The sequence below is a fragment of the Hippocampus bargibanti genome, linkage group LG14 (genome assembly GCF_051943395.1).
Source record: "Hippocampus bargibanti isolate YZ-2025 linkage group LG14, ASM5194339v1, whole genome shotgun sequence".
NCBI lineage: Eukaryota > Metazoa > Chordata > Actinopteri > Syngnathiformes > Syngnathidae > Hippocampus > Hippocampus bargibanti.
In genome coordinates, this window is record NC_142747.1 from 14,548,805 (window position 1) to 14,566,360 (window position 17,556).

The window sequence follows — 17,556 nt, forward strand, 5'->3', positions numbered from 1 at the left end:
ACTTCACACTCATTCACTCGCCGAGGGAAAAAAATAACTTTTTGAAGTTGCGCCCGACTGCAATAAATCCTATGACGTGCAAGCAAAGAGCATTGAACGCATCTTAACAAAATTCATCGTCATCAACCACAGTTGCACGTTCACTTGCCGGCAGGCGACTGAGCGTGTTGGTGAAGGCACTGAATATGACCTCAGGCGAATCGATTTGCACTCCTGCGTCCGCTCTTGACATCAAAAAGGAGCCTCAAGTTGGCTCTGCTTCTGTCTACCAAAAGTCCTTCCATTAAGGAGACAATATTTCTTTTTTTTTCAATTAAAAAAAATAGTGATCATTAATTATTTATTTTTATTATTATTTTTTTAGTCAGGACTTTCATCTGTCTTTCTTTTTTATCTTTCATTTTTTCACTCTGCTGTTTCACACTGCAGAGGACTCAAAAAAAGGCTCATAAACCCTCCAATTGAAGGTGTCATTCGAATGTTGAATTGAGTGTCGACATATTTCTTCCTCTATATTCACTTAAGTGCATAATTGCTTGGGCATGGCCAGCTCAATGAGATAATTATTGGCTTTAAATAAAGAAAAAGTGAGGAGGCTCTGCTGTTACCCTCTAGATTTGATCCGGCTCCTGCAATTTCGTAAGAAACCTTGCTTTTAAGCGACTGATCAGTGAATCAGATATGTGAAGCAATAATTAGACTCAATCAATCAATTATTACATCCATAGGATATCAATTAAAAAGGGAAAGTCAACCTCAAAATTTTCTCTGGGGTTGCTGAACAACACATTCCGATGAAAATTCATTATTATTATTATTATTATTATTATTATTATTATTATTATTATTATTATTATTATTATTATTATTAGTAGTAGTAGTAGTAGTAGTAGTAGTAGTAGTAGTGGTAGTAGTAGTAATAGTAGTAGCAATAGTAGTAGTATTTTTTTATTATTTTTTTTATTATTGTCATTACTATTGTTAGCATTATTTATAATAATATTAACATTATTAATATTATTATTATTAGAGTACAGTGTCCTTAAAAGTTTGGAAAAAGTGCTTATGAATAAAATGTATTATTATTATTGATGAGAAGGTTTCTTCAGCCGTCATCTGTACAAATGTGAAGGTTTCGGACGTTTCGCCTCCTATCCAAGAGGCTTCGTCAGCAAACTAAAGTCTGACTGGTCGTATCGGCCCCATTTATATATCCCTAATGTCCAGACATGGTGGCGCCGGACACAGCTATGATAGGTCCCTACTCTCAGGTTGGGGGGGCAGAGGACCCCCCCCCCCCTGTGGCCCCACTGAATGTTCCTACATTCCTGACTAACGACTGGCCTTTTACCCCCACTCCCACCGGTATCACCTCATCAGCATAACGACCCTCATCAGCATTACGAAAGTTGCCTAACCTGTTTTGCCTAAGCAGGCTATTGTATGAACGATCCAAATTGAACCTCACCCCACCAGACCGGTTTAATGAAGGATTTTGTTGTTTTATAAGAATCGCTTCTTTTACCCCCCCTTTCAAACCATCTATGTTCTTTCGCTAAGATTTTAACCTCATTGTCGTCAAATGAGTGGTTGCTAGCTTTTAGGTGCAAATGTACTGCCGATTGAGGTCCATTTATATTATCCCTGCGATGTTGATAAAGTCTTTTTTTGAGAATTTGTTGAGTCTCCCCAATGTACTGCTCTTTACAATTTTCATTCTTACAATGTATGGAATAAACTACATTACTTTGTTTTTCATTTGATAGCCTATCTTTTGGATGCACTAATTTTTTGCCTTAACGTGTTTATCGGTTTGAAATAAGTAGGAATTTTATGTTGCCAAAGGACTCTGTAATTTTTCAGAAACTCCTGCAATGTACGGTACTGCTACTCCTCTCCTTTTTGTATCTTGAGAATTATTGGTTTGGTTACAACACAAACTAGGAGTTATCAGTACCCTCCAGCATAGGGCTAAACTAATACCAACTAGCACTGAAGGTAGAGATAAGGAGTCAAAACATATCAGGAGAGCACTCACTAACTGTGGGTACCCTCAGTGGTCATTCAACAAATGTCAGAAAGAAAGAATAGGGAATGTAACCAATAATTCCATCGATGGACCACTCCTGTACGACTGAGAGCTTACACAGACGTATTATTATTATTATTATTATTATTATTATTATTATTATTATTATTATTAGTATTAGTATTATTATTATTATTATTATTATTATTATTATTATTGTTATTAATATTATTAATGTAATTGCTGAAAAGTGTCCTTGAGAGTTTTTATAGGCCATTATAAATGAAATGTATTATTATTATTATTATTATTATTATTATTATTATTATTATTATTATTATTATTATTATTATTATGCTTATTGTAATTGTTATTGTCATTAAATTTGTCGAAAATGAGTTCAGGAGCCATCTCTACACATTTTTAGCTATCTCAGGGGGCGGCCATTTTGCCACTTTCTGTTTGAAAGTGACTCTGGATCCAGCACTATTATAGCTGTCAAGTCATGGGTGGATAAACTCGTTTTCAGGTGGTTGTCATGTACAAAGGAAATTGGTGTTACGAAAGGGACAAAAGTTCACATGAGCTCGCTCACCTTTCCCATCCAACCTCGATGGATTCAGGATCAGGTTGTTCGACTCTGCATATGGTTGCACTTTCCTTTCATTGCACAAAGCGAAAGTTAGCAATCTGTTTTGAAACACAGAAGACCGCGACTGGTCGCAAGTGCTGCTTGGCCAGCATATCGAATTTTTCAGTGCGATGAGAGTTGGATGACTAAGCAAAGGTGTCGCTGATGTTTCCGCTTCTATTTAAGGAAGTTTCCACTTTCTGTTTGTGTTCCTACATCTTATCTTCTTCCTCAGGGAGGCTTGATGATAGATCAATCACCTTTTTGGGATCAGCGGGATTTGATAAACAGCTTTGAAACAGCATATTTGAGTATGTGATCTCTTATGGCTATTTGTCAACAAAGAGCACAAATGAAGATTTCGAGATGTCAGCAGGATGTGCATTGGAGTCTCACACTGGATGCCAAATGTTTGTCATTCGTGATTAAGAATGTTGCATTTGTATTTTTTACATTGTAGTGACACTTGAGTTCATTCATACTTTTGTGTGGAATTTGCTCATTCACTGCCAGACATGTACAAAAATGTATCCACTCCAGTGCCAGGGTTTTTGTCATTGTCACTTGAACTCCAGGAATCACAGAATTGAATTAGATTGGATTGGATTGGATTTGCCTTTATCCTAAATTATATGGGTCTTGAGTTATATGGGCTTGAAATGAGGGTCCCTGTCAAAATTACAATGCTATACATACTGTACATATTGGTTTTAATAGTGCTTTAACAACAGCTGAAGCTGGAACAAAGCGCTAACATGGAAAAAAGAGAAATGCTTCCCCCTTGTGAACAGGAAAAAAAACATTATCAGCGCTTTATCGGCACCCAAACAAGAAAAAACAAAAAACAAAACCCAAACAAATTTGGGAATGGCGCTCAACGTCGTATTTTCAATTCCCGAATAAATTCATGAATGGCAGTGAATGAGTTAATTAGATTTCTTGGTTTATGTATGTATGTATGTATGTATGTATGTATGTATGTATGTATGTATGTATGTATGTATGTATGTATGTATGTATGTATGTATGTATGTATGTATGTATGTATGTATCAGTGACGTGCAGTCAGTGGAGGCAGGTGAGGCACTGCCTCACCTGTCATCATGGAAAGCTGTCATGGAAATATCAAATGAAAAAATAAATTAAACAGTTAGATGTATTTAGTGATTTGTACTTTAAAGTTCTTGTCCATTTAACTTCACCGTTTTAGGATTTTTTTCAAAATCGCTGAATTTACCGTTCAAATAGAGACGAGCGGTGACGTCATTGATGACGTCAGTGCCTCACCAGCCATGAACCTCACCGCACGTCACTGGTATGTATGTATGTATGCATTTATTTATTCCATCAAATCTTGCCATCATAAACAACATCAGGGATGAAATTCAGGTTTAATTCCCAAAGAGCATCTTTTTGCCAAGGCCCTGTTACGTGATGCTCATTTGAACATTAACACTAAAGTATTGTGAAAAAAAGTCATTTAAAAAAGGATATTAATATTTATTACTCATCCATTAAATAGCAATAAATGCTCAATCAGCTTGAAAGTATTACATACAACTGTGTTTTTAATGAATGAACTGCTCCGTTGAGAGATAACGGTATCTTTCAAGTTATCTGTGAACCTGATCCAAATTTCACCACATGTAAACACAAACTCAGCCAACTGGAGGCACACACACACACACACACACACACACACACACACACACACAAAATAACACAAAATATGACAGAGAGCGCCATTCCCGAATTTCTTAGAGTTTTGTTTTTTTTCTTCTTGTTTGGGTGCCGATAAAGTGCTGGCGATGGCCTCTGGCAATGTTTTTCCTTTCCACAACTCAGCCAACTGGAGGCAGCTTAGTTTTGAAGTGGATGAAGAAATACAATATTTGTGTACTTCAAAAATTACGAGCGAGCGCAGATCGACACGAGCTCGGTAGATGTTTAGATAGCTCAAAAAAAAAAGTGAACTGGCCGAATTCGTATCACAATTTTGTGACAAATATTTGTAAAATTTGATTCAACTACTCTTTGTTCAAGCTTCCTTCATGCTAAACCAATAGTGATATTTTTCATAGGTGAAAACCTTACAGTGACAACCAGCGGTGCATAACAAAAAATGAGAATGATGTGCCGATCCTCAAGGCAAGTTAATCGAGGCCATGCCAGGTAACAGCAGGTTGTAAAGTTTCCTGACGGCAGTCATCATTTACGTGCGTTTGTGCTTGCGAGCGGCCTATATGGCCCGCTTGCATTTTTGAATTAACGTTGTCACTTGGTGTGCTTTGCTTTTATGAAACAACCAGAGACAGTAGTGACAGGATCTTTCCTTGACTTGATCCCAGCATGGTGGTGTTTATCCAGCGAGATTTGTCACAGACTGTGGAATGGTTTTCTGAATGTACTGTATTTTACTCTGAAATATAGCTATTGAGAAATAAATCAGCAAATTCATCATCGCCCAAGCATATCAGTATCAGAAAGAATTTAATAGTTCTGCAGTGAGGAAATTTGCAATACACAGCAGCAATTTTGAAAGGGGAAGGGGAGAGGGGGGTCAAAAAAGACCAAAAAAAAGCAAAACAAAAATACAAAAAAAGTGTTGTTTCAGAATCAGAAAGCCTTTAATAGTCCTACAATGTGGACATTTGTATAAATGTGTACAATATCTGAAAAAAGAAAATGTCAGAAGAAAGAAATGTACAACTGCACACAAACGTTTCATAAAAAGAACTGTACATGGTGCAAAGTATACAAATACAGAATAAAAACATATAATACACACACACACACACACACACACACACACACACACACACACACACACACACACACACACACACACAAAATAACACAAAATATGACAGAGAGCGCCATTCCCGAATTTCTTAGAGTTTTGTTTTTTTTCTTCTTGTTTGGGTGCCGATAAAGTGCTGGCGATGGCCTCTGGCAATGTTTTTCCTTTCCACAAGGGGGCAGCATTCCCCATGTTTCGATAAATTATAGAGCTGTGAGATATGCAACTCGACATAAGGTGGCTATGCTATTTACAATGTTTGAGTGCAGGTTTTTTTTAAAAACACATTTAAAGGCGCTGCATTATACTAATATTTCAATCCGCATTGTAAAACATTTTGACAGTTTTTTACTTTTTGGTTCTTGTTGTGAGAACTCAAATCCAGTGATTTCCACAATTAAAAATAAGGCTCTTAAATCACACAAATGACCCAAGTTTAAATCATTACATCATCATTATCAAGTTTTTTGAAGGATTTTGCTGTTTTTTTTTTTTTTTTTTTTGCAAAAGGTGGCATTATCTTGGTTTATTTCTGTTTGTGTATTTGCTTAAGAGGGAACAAAATCTTGATGGAGATGTGGGGCGGTTGGAATTGTCTCTTTCAGCGCCCCAATACCACACCTCAAGCATCAGCTACGTTTCTGCTGTTTAACGCACATTCATCCAAAAATTAATTTCCGCTTAATAGCCTTTTAATTACCCGCTACGTTAACACTTCCACTCACGCACTGGTCAACCGCAAGAAAATATGTCCACGATGATGCTCCCATCTGAAGCCTTTCTCAATACGACGCGTCTGTCACGCACGTTTGAGCGAACAGACGGAGGATACCAAAGGAGAAGCGGTGGACACTGTGTGTTTATTGGTCGTTCTTCCGGCAAAGTGTGCGCGTTGAGCACTGGGGCAGACGTAACCCCGCCTTTCTTTCTTTATTTCTCCACTTGCTCACTTCTTGTAGTCGGCGTGCGTCTCTTCACTTCGACAATACGGAAGGCTACTCCGTGCGTAAAAGCCGCCCCTTTGGATTCGCACAAGTATTACGCGAAACGCTCTTTTATTGATCAATCGTCGATGATTTAAAAGAGGCAAAGAATTGCTCTTATGATCTTTTCAATGTTTCTTTTCTTTCTGAAGTGCTATTGTGGCGTTATTCCAAGTGTGCCCCAATGCCTCCCGTACTAGTCGAGGGCAAACGCTCGCTGCTGCGAGAGACCAGTCGACAGGGTGCAATGCAAATGACGACCAATAAAGTGGGGAGCTAATTGCCAATGCTGGATTTAAACGGAGGCAACAGAACGCAAGCAGCGACTGAGAACTGATCAAACTTATGGCGTAAAGGTAAGATTTCCAAACTTTTCCTTTAAATCATGCTATGTCGATCCCATCTATTGCTCAATTTAAGCCTTTGGGCCACGTTCTCGTGTTTTGACCGATGCGAATGATTTTTATGAACTTTAAAGGTGCATCCATCACAGCTTGGGTTCGGAGCTCAATCGCTGTGGGCAGATTTTTTTCCTATTTGGGTCTATACGAAATGATCAGAAAAATAGAATCAAACATCCTCACATCACCGCCAGCCCTTAAAACATTTCATTGTCTAAATCATCTTGTTTTGATTATGTCCCACCTCTGCTAACACGGTTCACATCCTCCGTTCATCACGTCAGACAGTTCGACACCCTGAAATGAAAGAATTATTTATTCACTATTTCATTCGTTTTGTTGTGTTTTATGAAGATGTGACTTTCAGGAAAATTATAATTCTTATGCTGTATTGTGATTATCATCTTGACCCGCTGCCAGTAGTTCATCTACTTTGTATTGTTATTGGATTTGCCTGAGCAACTGAAAAGCGTCCGTTTCCAGCCTCAGAGTAAGTTGATGTGCAAATGTATGTGATTTCCTTTGCCGTGTGTCAGAATTACGCATTTACAATGTGATGTTGGTGAAAATGAAGTGTATAGTTAACTATGAGGCAATTTTTTATTCTTTTTTTTTAAATGACTGTGGCACATTTTTGTTTTGATTTATTGAGAGGGGGGGCAGACTGATTTATTCTATTTTAGGACTGGAATGGGAAAGATGCAAGAGAAAACACTGTATTGTAACAAACACGATATGTTTAGTTAATAGCTGTTTTGTCCTGAACAAGACGCTCCAAAACTGTAACTGTCATGCACCGTATACTCCAGTGTGCCTTATACACCAGAAAATACGGCCGTTGGACATTGTTAATTCTAACGACCTTATTCTTGGAGACTGTGCATTGCTCTGTGGTACAAGATGGGTAAAAAAATATGGTCTGTGGACGTGCCTTGCTATGAACTCATTCACTGCCAGTCACATGCAAAAAAAATGTCCACTCCAATGCCAGGGTTTTTGTCATTTTCACTCAAATTCCAGGGCCCACAGAATATTGACTCTTAGGACTACATAACCATTCAATTGAGTGTAAGAGACCTTAGACTTTCTTCCTTCATCAGAAGGAAATGGTTAATTCCTAAATTATAGGGGTGTGGTCTGGAGTTATATGAGCTTGAAATGAGGGTGGCAGTCCAAAATTCAATGCAATACATACATATTGGTTTATATAGCACTTCAACAAGTGAAGTCGGAACAAAGTGCTAACATGGAAAAAAGGGAAATGCTGCCCCCTCGTGGAAGGGAAAACATTGCCAGAGGTCTGGCCAGCACTTTACCGGCACCCCCCAGCAAGAAAAACCAAAATCCATACAACTTCGGGAAGAGTGCTCTATGTCATAATTTCAATTCCCAAATAAATGGCAGTGAATGGGTTAAAAAAGCCAATTATGTTCAGCTGTGTCAGGCAAAACAAGGCAAGCACATCATAAGCACTTAGGATAAGAGCATCATGTCGCAATCAAATGAGGTCAATTTGATAACAGTGCACTGTATAGCATATAGAACGTCTCCTCTGCATATTAGTCCATATGGATCCGACACATCCCTCACATCTGATTCAGCTTTTCCTAAGCACTTATCAAGTCGTGCAGACTGATTGACAAAAATAGCTCCAGTGAGTCAAATCTCCTGGAGGGATTCGGAGAACGGGAAGGGGAGAGGGGGGTCAAAAAAGACCAAAAAAAAGCAAAACAAAAATACAAAAAAAGTGTTGTTTCAGAATCAGAAAGCCTTTAATAGTCCTACAATGTGGACATTTGTATAAATGTGTACAATATCTGAAAAAAGAAAATGTCAGAAGAAAGAAATGTACAACTGCACACAAACGTTTCATAAAAAGAACTGTACATGGTGCAAAGTATACAAATACAGAATAAAAACATATAATACACACACACACACACACACACACACACACACACACACACACACACACACACACACACAAAATAACACTGTCATGAGCCAGTTGACAGCGGGGCGGGGCCTCCGTTCCCGCCGCTCGCCAGCTGCTGTCAATTCCCTCCTCATTAACTGTGGACATTTAAACCCGACGCTGGCATCCACCCAGCGTCGGAAGATACTTCGCCTTACGCCAAGCTAGTACGTGGACTTTGTTACCAGTACGTTATTTGCTTCGCCCGAGGAATTATTTTAGCCACGAACGCGTTTGTTGTTTGCACCGCGTCGTAGGTTGTTTTGCACCCTCGTGTGCCATTTTATTTTCTTGGTTAGTGTGGTTGGGTGGATTGCCGCCACTCACCCACTAACATTGTCAGTTGTCATTTTGAGTTTGTTTCACGAGTTGTTACCGGGTCCGCGTATTTTCGGACCCGCGCTTTATGTTAATAAATCCTTTGCCGGTACCCACGCCTCTGTCCTGCTCTACGATCCACCGCCTATACCACACGTTCCTGCTCGCCAGCTGCCACTGTCGCCGCCGGAACGTGACAGAATCTTCCGACCAACATGGATCCTGCGGACAGTAACCGAATCTTCTCCGTCCTCGCTCAGCAGGCGGAGCAGCTCGGCCAAGTGGTGCCCGCCATCGCGGAGATCCGCCGCGACATCACCCGGTTAGCCCAACGGGTAGATAGACTTGAGGCCAGCGGCGCCTTCGTCGCGGGGGCCGTCCCTCCCCAGACTTTGAGCCGCGAACCCAACATCCCACATCCCACCCGTTACGGAGGGGAGCCCGGGCGCTGCGCGCAATTCCTGCTGCAGTGCTCCATAGTTTTCGACCAGCAACCCTCCGTATACACCACGGACACGGCCAAAGTGGCTTACGTCACCAGCCTGCTTGCCGGACCCGCAGCCGCTTGGGCGTTGGCCGTCTGGGAATCTCGGCCGGAGCTCCGAGCCTCCTTCCCGGACTTCGTCGCCGAGTTACGGCAGGTTTTCCATCTCCCGGTGAGTGGGCAGGCAGCGGAGTCCCAGCTATGGACCTGCCAGCAGGGTAGCCGATCGGCGGCGGAGTATTCCGTCGCCTTCCGCGTCCTGGCTGCCGCCAGCGGGTACGACGACCGTGCGCTGCGAGGGATGTTTCGGCGCGGGCTCAGCGCGGCGTTGAAAGACGAGCTGGCTACCCGCGACGAGTGCTCCAGCCTTCGCGAGCTGATCTCCCTCACGCTGCAGCTGGACAACCGGATGCGAGACAGGGCCCGGGAGCGGGCTGCCCAGGCAAAACTCGAGCCGCCAGCAGGGACCCGAGGGGGGGGCCGGACCTTTCCGCGTGGGGGGCACGCGGCCGTGGAGCCGATGGAGATGGGGGTCGAGAGGGCCGTTGAGCGGGCGCCGGAGCGACGCAACACCGGCCCGGCATGCCAGCTCTGCGGCAAGTTGGGTCATCTAGCCCCGGACTGTCCCAGTTGGGGGCTTCCCGGAAAGACCCCCAGTGACTGTAAGTTACCCCGTCCACACAAGCAACGGGTTCCCTTAAGGTCCGCGGGGGGGTTCACGTCGCGGAGACTGGAGCTGGATGCCGTTATACACGGTCCCACCAGGACAATGTCCGTTCGGGCCTTAGTGGACTCGGGGGCCGACGGCTGTTTTATAGACCCGCGCGTCGTGTCGGCGTTGGGGTGTCGGGTTGTTCAGCTGGGGGCGAGTCGGAGCATACTCGATCTCGACGGTCGGTTACTCGCCGAGGTTACGCAAGAAACCGTGCCGCTTCGACTCGTACTCTCGGGCAATCACGTGGAAAACCGGCGGTTTTTTGTGATGCGTTCACGCTCGGTTCCCATCGTGCTCGGGTTACCTTGGCTGGGGACCCACAATCCGGCCATTTCGTGGGACGGACCTACCATTCAGGGGTGGAGCCCCCTCTGCTACGCTCACTGCCTCCGGTCGGCCGCGGGTGGGCCGGCACCATCTCACAGCTACCCTAGGGAGGAGATTAGCCTAGAGGGGGTGCCGCCCTGTTACCACGACTTACGACAGGCGTTCAGCAAGGACCGCGCCCTGTCGTTACCACCGCACCGTCCCTATGATTGCGCCATTGACATTCAGCCCAACGCTCCGTTTCCCAGTTCTCGTCTGTACAACGTTTCCCAACCCGAACAACAGGCTCTCCGGGACTACATTGACTCTTCGCTCGCGGCCGGGCTCATTCGGCCATCACGGTCACCTCTGGGAGCGGGGTTCTTTTTTATCACTAAAAAGGATAAATCGTTGCGTCCGTGCGTGGACTATCGGGGACTCAACGAAATAACTATAAAGAACAAATACCCGCTCCCACTGATTGACTCCGCCTTCGCGTCCCTCCAGGCCGCGACCATCTTCACTAGACTGGACCTCCGGAGCGCTTATCATCTTGTTCGGGTCAAAGAGGGGGATGAATGGAAGACCGCATTTAAGACACCTCTGGGACACTTCGAGTACTTGGTGATGCCGTTTGGTCTCACCAATGCACCCGCTGTGTTCCAGAACCTAATTAATGATGTCTTGAGGGATTTTCTGAATATTTTCTGTTTTGTGTATTTGGACGACATTTTAATTTTTTCAGAGTCCCTTGAGGCACATCGCCAGCACGTCCGGCTAGTTCTGCAGCGGCTGCTGCAGAATCGACTATACGTCAAGGCCGAGAAATGTGAATTCCACACCTCCTCCTTATCCTTCCTGGGCTTCATCGTGGAGCGGGGGCAGATCCGGGCTGACCCAGCCAAGACCGAAGCGGTAGTAGAATGGCCCACACCTACCTCTCGCAAGCAGTTACAACGCTTCCTGGGGTTCGCCAACTTCTACCGCCGCTTCATCCGGGACTACAGCCGGAAAGCCCTCCCTCTCACCCAACTCACCTCCACTAAGACCCCGTTCAGGTGGACGAGAGAAGCGGACGCCGCGTTCCGGCTGCTGAGAGAGGCTTTCTCTCACCCCCCAGTTCTCCGCCATCCAGACCCCAACGGCGCGTTCATTGTGGAGGTAGACGCCTCGGACTCAGGTGTTGGGGCAGTACTCTCCCAACGCTCCTCAGTCGACCAGCAGCTCCACCCCTGCGCCTTCTTCTCCCGCCGCCTCAGCTCCGCCGAAGCCAACTACGACGTGGGCAACAGGGAGCTGCTCGCCGTCGTATTGGCTCTTCAGGAGTGGAGGCACTGGCTCGAAGGGGCGAAGGAGCCGTTCACCGTGCTTACGGACCATAAGAACTTGGCGGTCATCCGGGCCGCCAAGAGGCTGAACGCACGCCAGGCACGGTGGGCGCTGTTCTTAACACGCTTCTCCTTCACCCTAACCTACTGTCCAGGAACAAAGAACACCAAGCCCGACGCCCTCTCGCGGATCCACGAGCCAGCAGACAAGGAAGACCTTGCGGAACCCATCCTGCCCGGCCGCCAGATCATGGGGCGCTCCAGTGGGAGGTCGAACGGAGGGTCATGGAATCATTAAAAGGTACCCCGACTCCCGAGAAGTGTCCCACAGGCAGACTGTTCGTTCCCCAGTCGCTGCGCTCGGAGGTGCTCCAGTGGGGGCACGCATCCAAGGTGGCGTGTCACCCAGGGGTGAGCCGCACCGAGCACCTCGTCTCCCAGCGATTCTGGTGGCCGCGGCTCCGCGACGACGTGGCGGACTTTGTTAAGGCCTGCCCGGAGTGCGCCTGTGGCAAGGTCTCCCATCAGCCTCCGGCAGGACTGCTCCGCCCCCTACCTGTCCCCCCCGCGCCCTTGGTCCCACATATCAGTGGATTTCATCACCGGCCTCCCCCCATCCCGTGGTAAGACGGTCATTCTCACGATAGTGGACCGGTTTTCTAAGTCGGCACACTTCGTGCCATTGACCAAGTTGCCGTCCGCCATTGAGACGGCGACACTATTGGTCAAACACGTCGTCCGTCTCCACGGGATCCCCACTGACATCGTGTCGGACCGAGGGCCCCAGTTCGTATCCCGGGTCTGGAGGCGTTTCTGCAGGTCCATGGGGGCGTCGGCCAGCCTGTCCTCCGGTTACCATCCACAGTCCAACGGCCAGACCGAGCGGAAGAACCAGGACCTGGAGGCGGCCCTGCGCTGCGTATGCCTTCATCGTCCCTCGGCCTGGTCCATCCATCTCCCGTGGGTGGAATATGCCCACAACACCCTGGTCTCCTCAGCCACAGGTCGGTCACCGTTTATGTCGGCTTATGGCTACCAGCCGCCGCTCTTTCCCACACAGGAAGGGGAGGTGGAGGTCCCGTCGATACAACACCATCTTCGGCGGGCCCATCGGGTATGGAGGGAGACCAGGGCAGCCCTATCACGCACGGCAGTCCGGAACCAGAGGGTCGCGGATCGCCGTCGCCGTTCCGCGCCAGCCTACCAGGTGGGCCAGAAGGTCTGGTTGTCCACAAGGGACCTACGGCTGGCCGGGACAACCCCCAAATTGGGTCCGCGTTTCGCGGGCCCCTTCACTGTGGAGGCCATCATTAACCCGGTCGCGGTCCGACTTCGGCTGCCCGCCTCCATGAAGATCCACCCGGTTTTCCATGTATCTCTCATCAAACCGGTGGAGTCCAGCCCCTTGGCCCCCCCTCTTGCCCAACCCCCCCCCCCGCGGATGGTGGACGGAGGACCGGCATACGCAGTGCGGGAGATCCTGGATTCACGCCGCAGGGGAAAGGGCATCCAGTACCTGGTCGACTGGGAGGGGTACGGACCGGAGGACCGTCAATGGGTTCCGCGAACCTGGATTCTGGACCCGTCGCTCCTGAGGGACTTCCACGAGGCTCACCCGTCGAAACCAGGTGGGCCGCCAGGAGGCGTCCGTTGAGGGGGGGGTACTGTCATGAGCCAGTTGACAGCGGGGCGGGGCCTCCGTTCCCGCCGCTCGCCAGCTGCTGTCAATTCCCTCCTCATTAACTGTGGACATTTAAACCCGACGCTGGCATCCACCCAGCGTCGGAAGATACTTCGCCTTACGCCAAGCTAGTACGTGGACTTTGTTACCAGTACGTTATTTGCTTCGCCCGAGGAATTATTTTAGCCACGAACGCGTTTGTTGTTTGCACCGCGTCGTAGGTTGTTTTGCACCCTCGTGTGCCATTTTATTTTCTTGGTTAGTGTGGTTGGGTGGATTGCCGCCACTCACCCACTAACATTGTCAGTTGTCATTTTGAGTTTGTTTCACGAGTTGTTACCGGGTCCGCGTATTTTCGGACCCGCGCTTTATGTTAATAAATCCTTTGCCGGTACCCACGCCTCTGTCCTGCTCTACGATCCACCGCCTATACCACACGTTCCTGCTCGCCAGCTGCCACTGTCGCCGCCGGAACGTGACAAACACAAAATATGACAGAGAGCGCCATTCCCGAATTTCTTAGAGTTTTGTTTTTTTTCTTCTTGTTTGGGTGCCGATAAAGTGCTGGCGATGGCCTCTGGCAATGTTTTTCCTTTCCACAAGGGGGCAGCATTCCCCATGTTTCGATAAATTATAGAGCTGTGAGATATGCAACTCGACATAAGGTGGCTATGCTATTTACAATGTTTGAGTGCAGGTTTTTTTTAAAAACACATTTAAAGGCGCTGCATTATACTAATATTTCAATCCGCATTGTAAAACATTTTGACAGTTTTTTACTTTTTGGTTCTTGTTGTGAGAACTCAAATCCAGTGATTTCCACAATTAAAAATAAGGCTCTTAAATCACACAAATGACCCAAGTTTAAATCATTACATCATCATTATCAAGTTTTTTGAAGGATTTTGCTGTTTTTTTTTTTTTTTTTTGCAAAAGGTGGCATTATCTTGGTTTATTTCTGTTTGTGTATTTGCTTAAGAGGGAACAAAATCTTGATGGAGATGTGGGGCGGTTGGAATTGTCTCTTTCAGCGCCCCAATACCACACCTCAAGCATCAGCTACGTTTCTGCTGTTTAACGCACATTCATCCAAAAATTAATTTCCGCTTAATAGCCTTTTAATTACCCGCTACGTTAACACTTCCACTCACGCACTGGTCAACCGCAAGAAAATATGTCCACGATGATGCTCCCATCTGAAGCCTTTCTCAATACGACGCGTCTGTCACGCACGTTTGAGCGAACAGACGGAGGATACCAAAGGAGAAGCGGTGGACACTGTGTGTTTATTGGTCGTTCTTCCGGCAAAGTGTGCGCGTTGAGCACTGGGGCAGACGTAACCCCGCCTTTCTTTCTTTATTTCTCCACTTGCTCACTTCTTGTAGTCGGCGTGCGTCTCTTCACTTCGACAATACGGAAGGCTACTCCGTGCGTAAAAGCCGCCCCTTTGGATTCGCACAAGTATTACGCGAAACGCTCTTTTATTGATCAATCGTCGATGATTTAAAAGAGGCAAAGAATTGCTCTTATGATCTTTTCAATGTTTCTTTTCTTTCTGAAGTGCTATTGTGGCGTTATTCCAAGTGTGCCCCAATGCCTCCCGTACTAGTCGAGGGCAAACGCTCGCTGCTGCGAGAGACCAGTCGACAGGGTGCAATGCAAATGACGACCAATAAAGTGGGGAGCTAATTGCCAATGCTGGATTTAAACGGAGGCAACAGAACGCAAGCAGCGACTGAGAACTGATCAAACTTATGGCGTAAAGGTAAGATTTCCAAACTTTTCCTTTAAATCATGCTATGTCGATCCCATCTATTGCTCAATTTAAGCCTTTGGGCCACGTTCTCGTGTTTTGACCGATGCGAATGATTTTTATGAACTTTAAAGGTGCATCCATCACAGCTTGGGTTCGGAGCTCAATCGCTGTGGGCAGATTTTTTTCCTATTTGGGTCTATACGAAATGATCAGAAAAATAGAATCAAACATCCTCACATCACCGCCAGCCCTTAAAACATTTCATTGTCTAAATCATCTTGTTTTGATTATGTCCCACCTCTGCTAACACGGTTCACATCCTCCGTTCATCACGTCAGACAGTTCGACACCCTGAAATGAAAGAATTATTTATTCACTATTTCATTCGTTTTGTTGTGTTTTATGAAGATGTGACTTTCAGGAAAATTATAATTCTTATGCTGTATTGTGATTATCATCTTGACCCGCTGCCAGTAGTTCATCTACTTTGTATTGTTATTGGATTTGCCTGAGCAACTGAAAAGCGTCCGTTTCCAGCCTCAGAGTAAGTTGATGTGCAAATGTATGTGATTTCCTTTGCCGTGTGTCAGAATTACGCATTTACAATGTGATGTTGGTGAAAATGAAGTGTATAGTTAACTATGAGGCAATTTTTTATTCTTTTTTTTTAAATGACTGTGGCACATTTTTGTTTTGATTTATTGAGAGGGGGGGCAGACTGATTTATTCTATTTTAGGACTGGAATGGGAAAGATGCAAGAGAAAACACTGTATTGTAACAAACACGATATGTTTAGTTAATAGCTGTTTTGTCCTGAACAAGACGCTCCAAAACTGTAACTGTCATGCACCGTATACTCCAGTGTGCCTTATACACCAGAAAATACGGCCGTTGGACATTGTTAATTCTAACGACCTTATTCTTGGAGACTGTGCATTGCTCTGTGGTACAAGATGGGTAAAAAAATATGGTCTGTGGACGTGCCTTGCTATGAACTCATTCACTGCCAGTCACATGCAAAAAAAATGTCCACTCCAATGCCAGGGTTTTTGTCATTTTCACTCAAATTCCAGGGCCCACAGAATATTGACTCTTAGGACTACATAACCATTCAATTGAGTGTAAGAGACCTTAGACTTTCTTCCTTCATCAGAAGGAAATGGTTAATTCCTAAATTATAGGGGTGTGGTCTGGAGTTATATGAGCTTGAAATGAGGGTGGCAGTCCAAAATTCAATGCAATACATACATATTGGTTTATATAGCACTTCAACAAGTGAAGTCGGAACAAAGTGCTAACATGGAAAAAAGGGAAATGCTGCCCCCTCGTGGAAGGGAAAACATTGCCAGAGGTCTGGCCAGCACTTTACCGGCACCCCCCAGCAAGAAAAACCAAAATCCATACAACTTCGGGAAGAGTGCTCTATGTCATAATTTCAATTCCCAAATAAATGGCAGTGAATGGGTTAAAAAAGCCAATTATGTTCAGCTGTGTCAGGCAAAACAAGGCAAGCACATCATAAGCACTTAGGATAAGAGCATCATGTCGCAATCAAATGAGGTCAATTTGATAACAGTGCACTGTATAGCATATAGAACGTCTCCTCTGCATATTAGTCCATATGGATCCGACACATCCCTCACATCTGATTCAGCTTTTCCTAAGCACTTATCAAGTCGTGCAGACTGATTGACAAAAATAGCTCCAGTGAGTCAAATCTCCTGGAGGGATTCGGAGAACGGTCTGTCTGAAAGGCATGTCCAGCTCAGCAGCATTAGATTGTAATCATCGAATGATAACAAACCATTTTCTGAGCAAAATAGACCGTAACTTCCTGTTTTTTTTCTTACACTAGGGATGCATGATGTCATTAAGTGAATGAAAGGTCAGACATATCATAGTAGAAGAGGGAGGGAGATTGAAAGCGATATCACACCACGAAGCTGACCAATCAATGCTGACATTTGAATTGAAAAAAAAAATGCTCTCAAGGGAGGCTGTGATGCTCAATATCAGTGTCTCGGCGTCCTCGTTGCAAAAAAATCTAAATGAACACCACTCGTGACTAGCAAACATCGGAGCGCCGTCGCGGCGAGCTAACACGTTGCACACATGGTAGGGTGATGTTCTTGAGAAAAAGCAAAAACC

At 45.4% G+C, this 17,556-nt stretch overlaps 1 protein-coding gene across 2 annotated transcripts in view; it reads left to right on the forward strand.

Moving 5' to 3' along the window:
* The first annotated feature begins 14,642 nt into the window (after positions 1-14,642).
* Positions 14,643-17,556, forward strand: part of drd2a (dopamine receptor D2a) — a 51,904-nt gene continuing 48,990 nt past the window's right edge. The window contains exon 1 of one of the 2 annotated variants that reach the window (XM_089014113.1): positions 14,643-15,416. The gene's annotated coding sequence lies outside the window, so the exon portion shown is untranslated. The remainder of the gene's footprint in view (positions 15,417-17,556) is intronic. The other variant, XM_089014112.1, reaches the window with a different exon arrangement.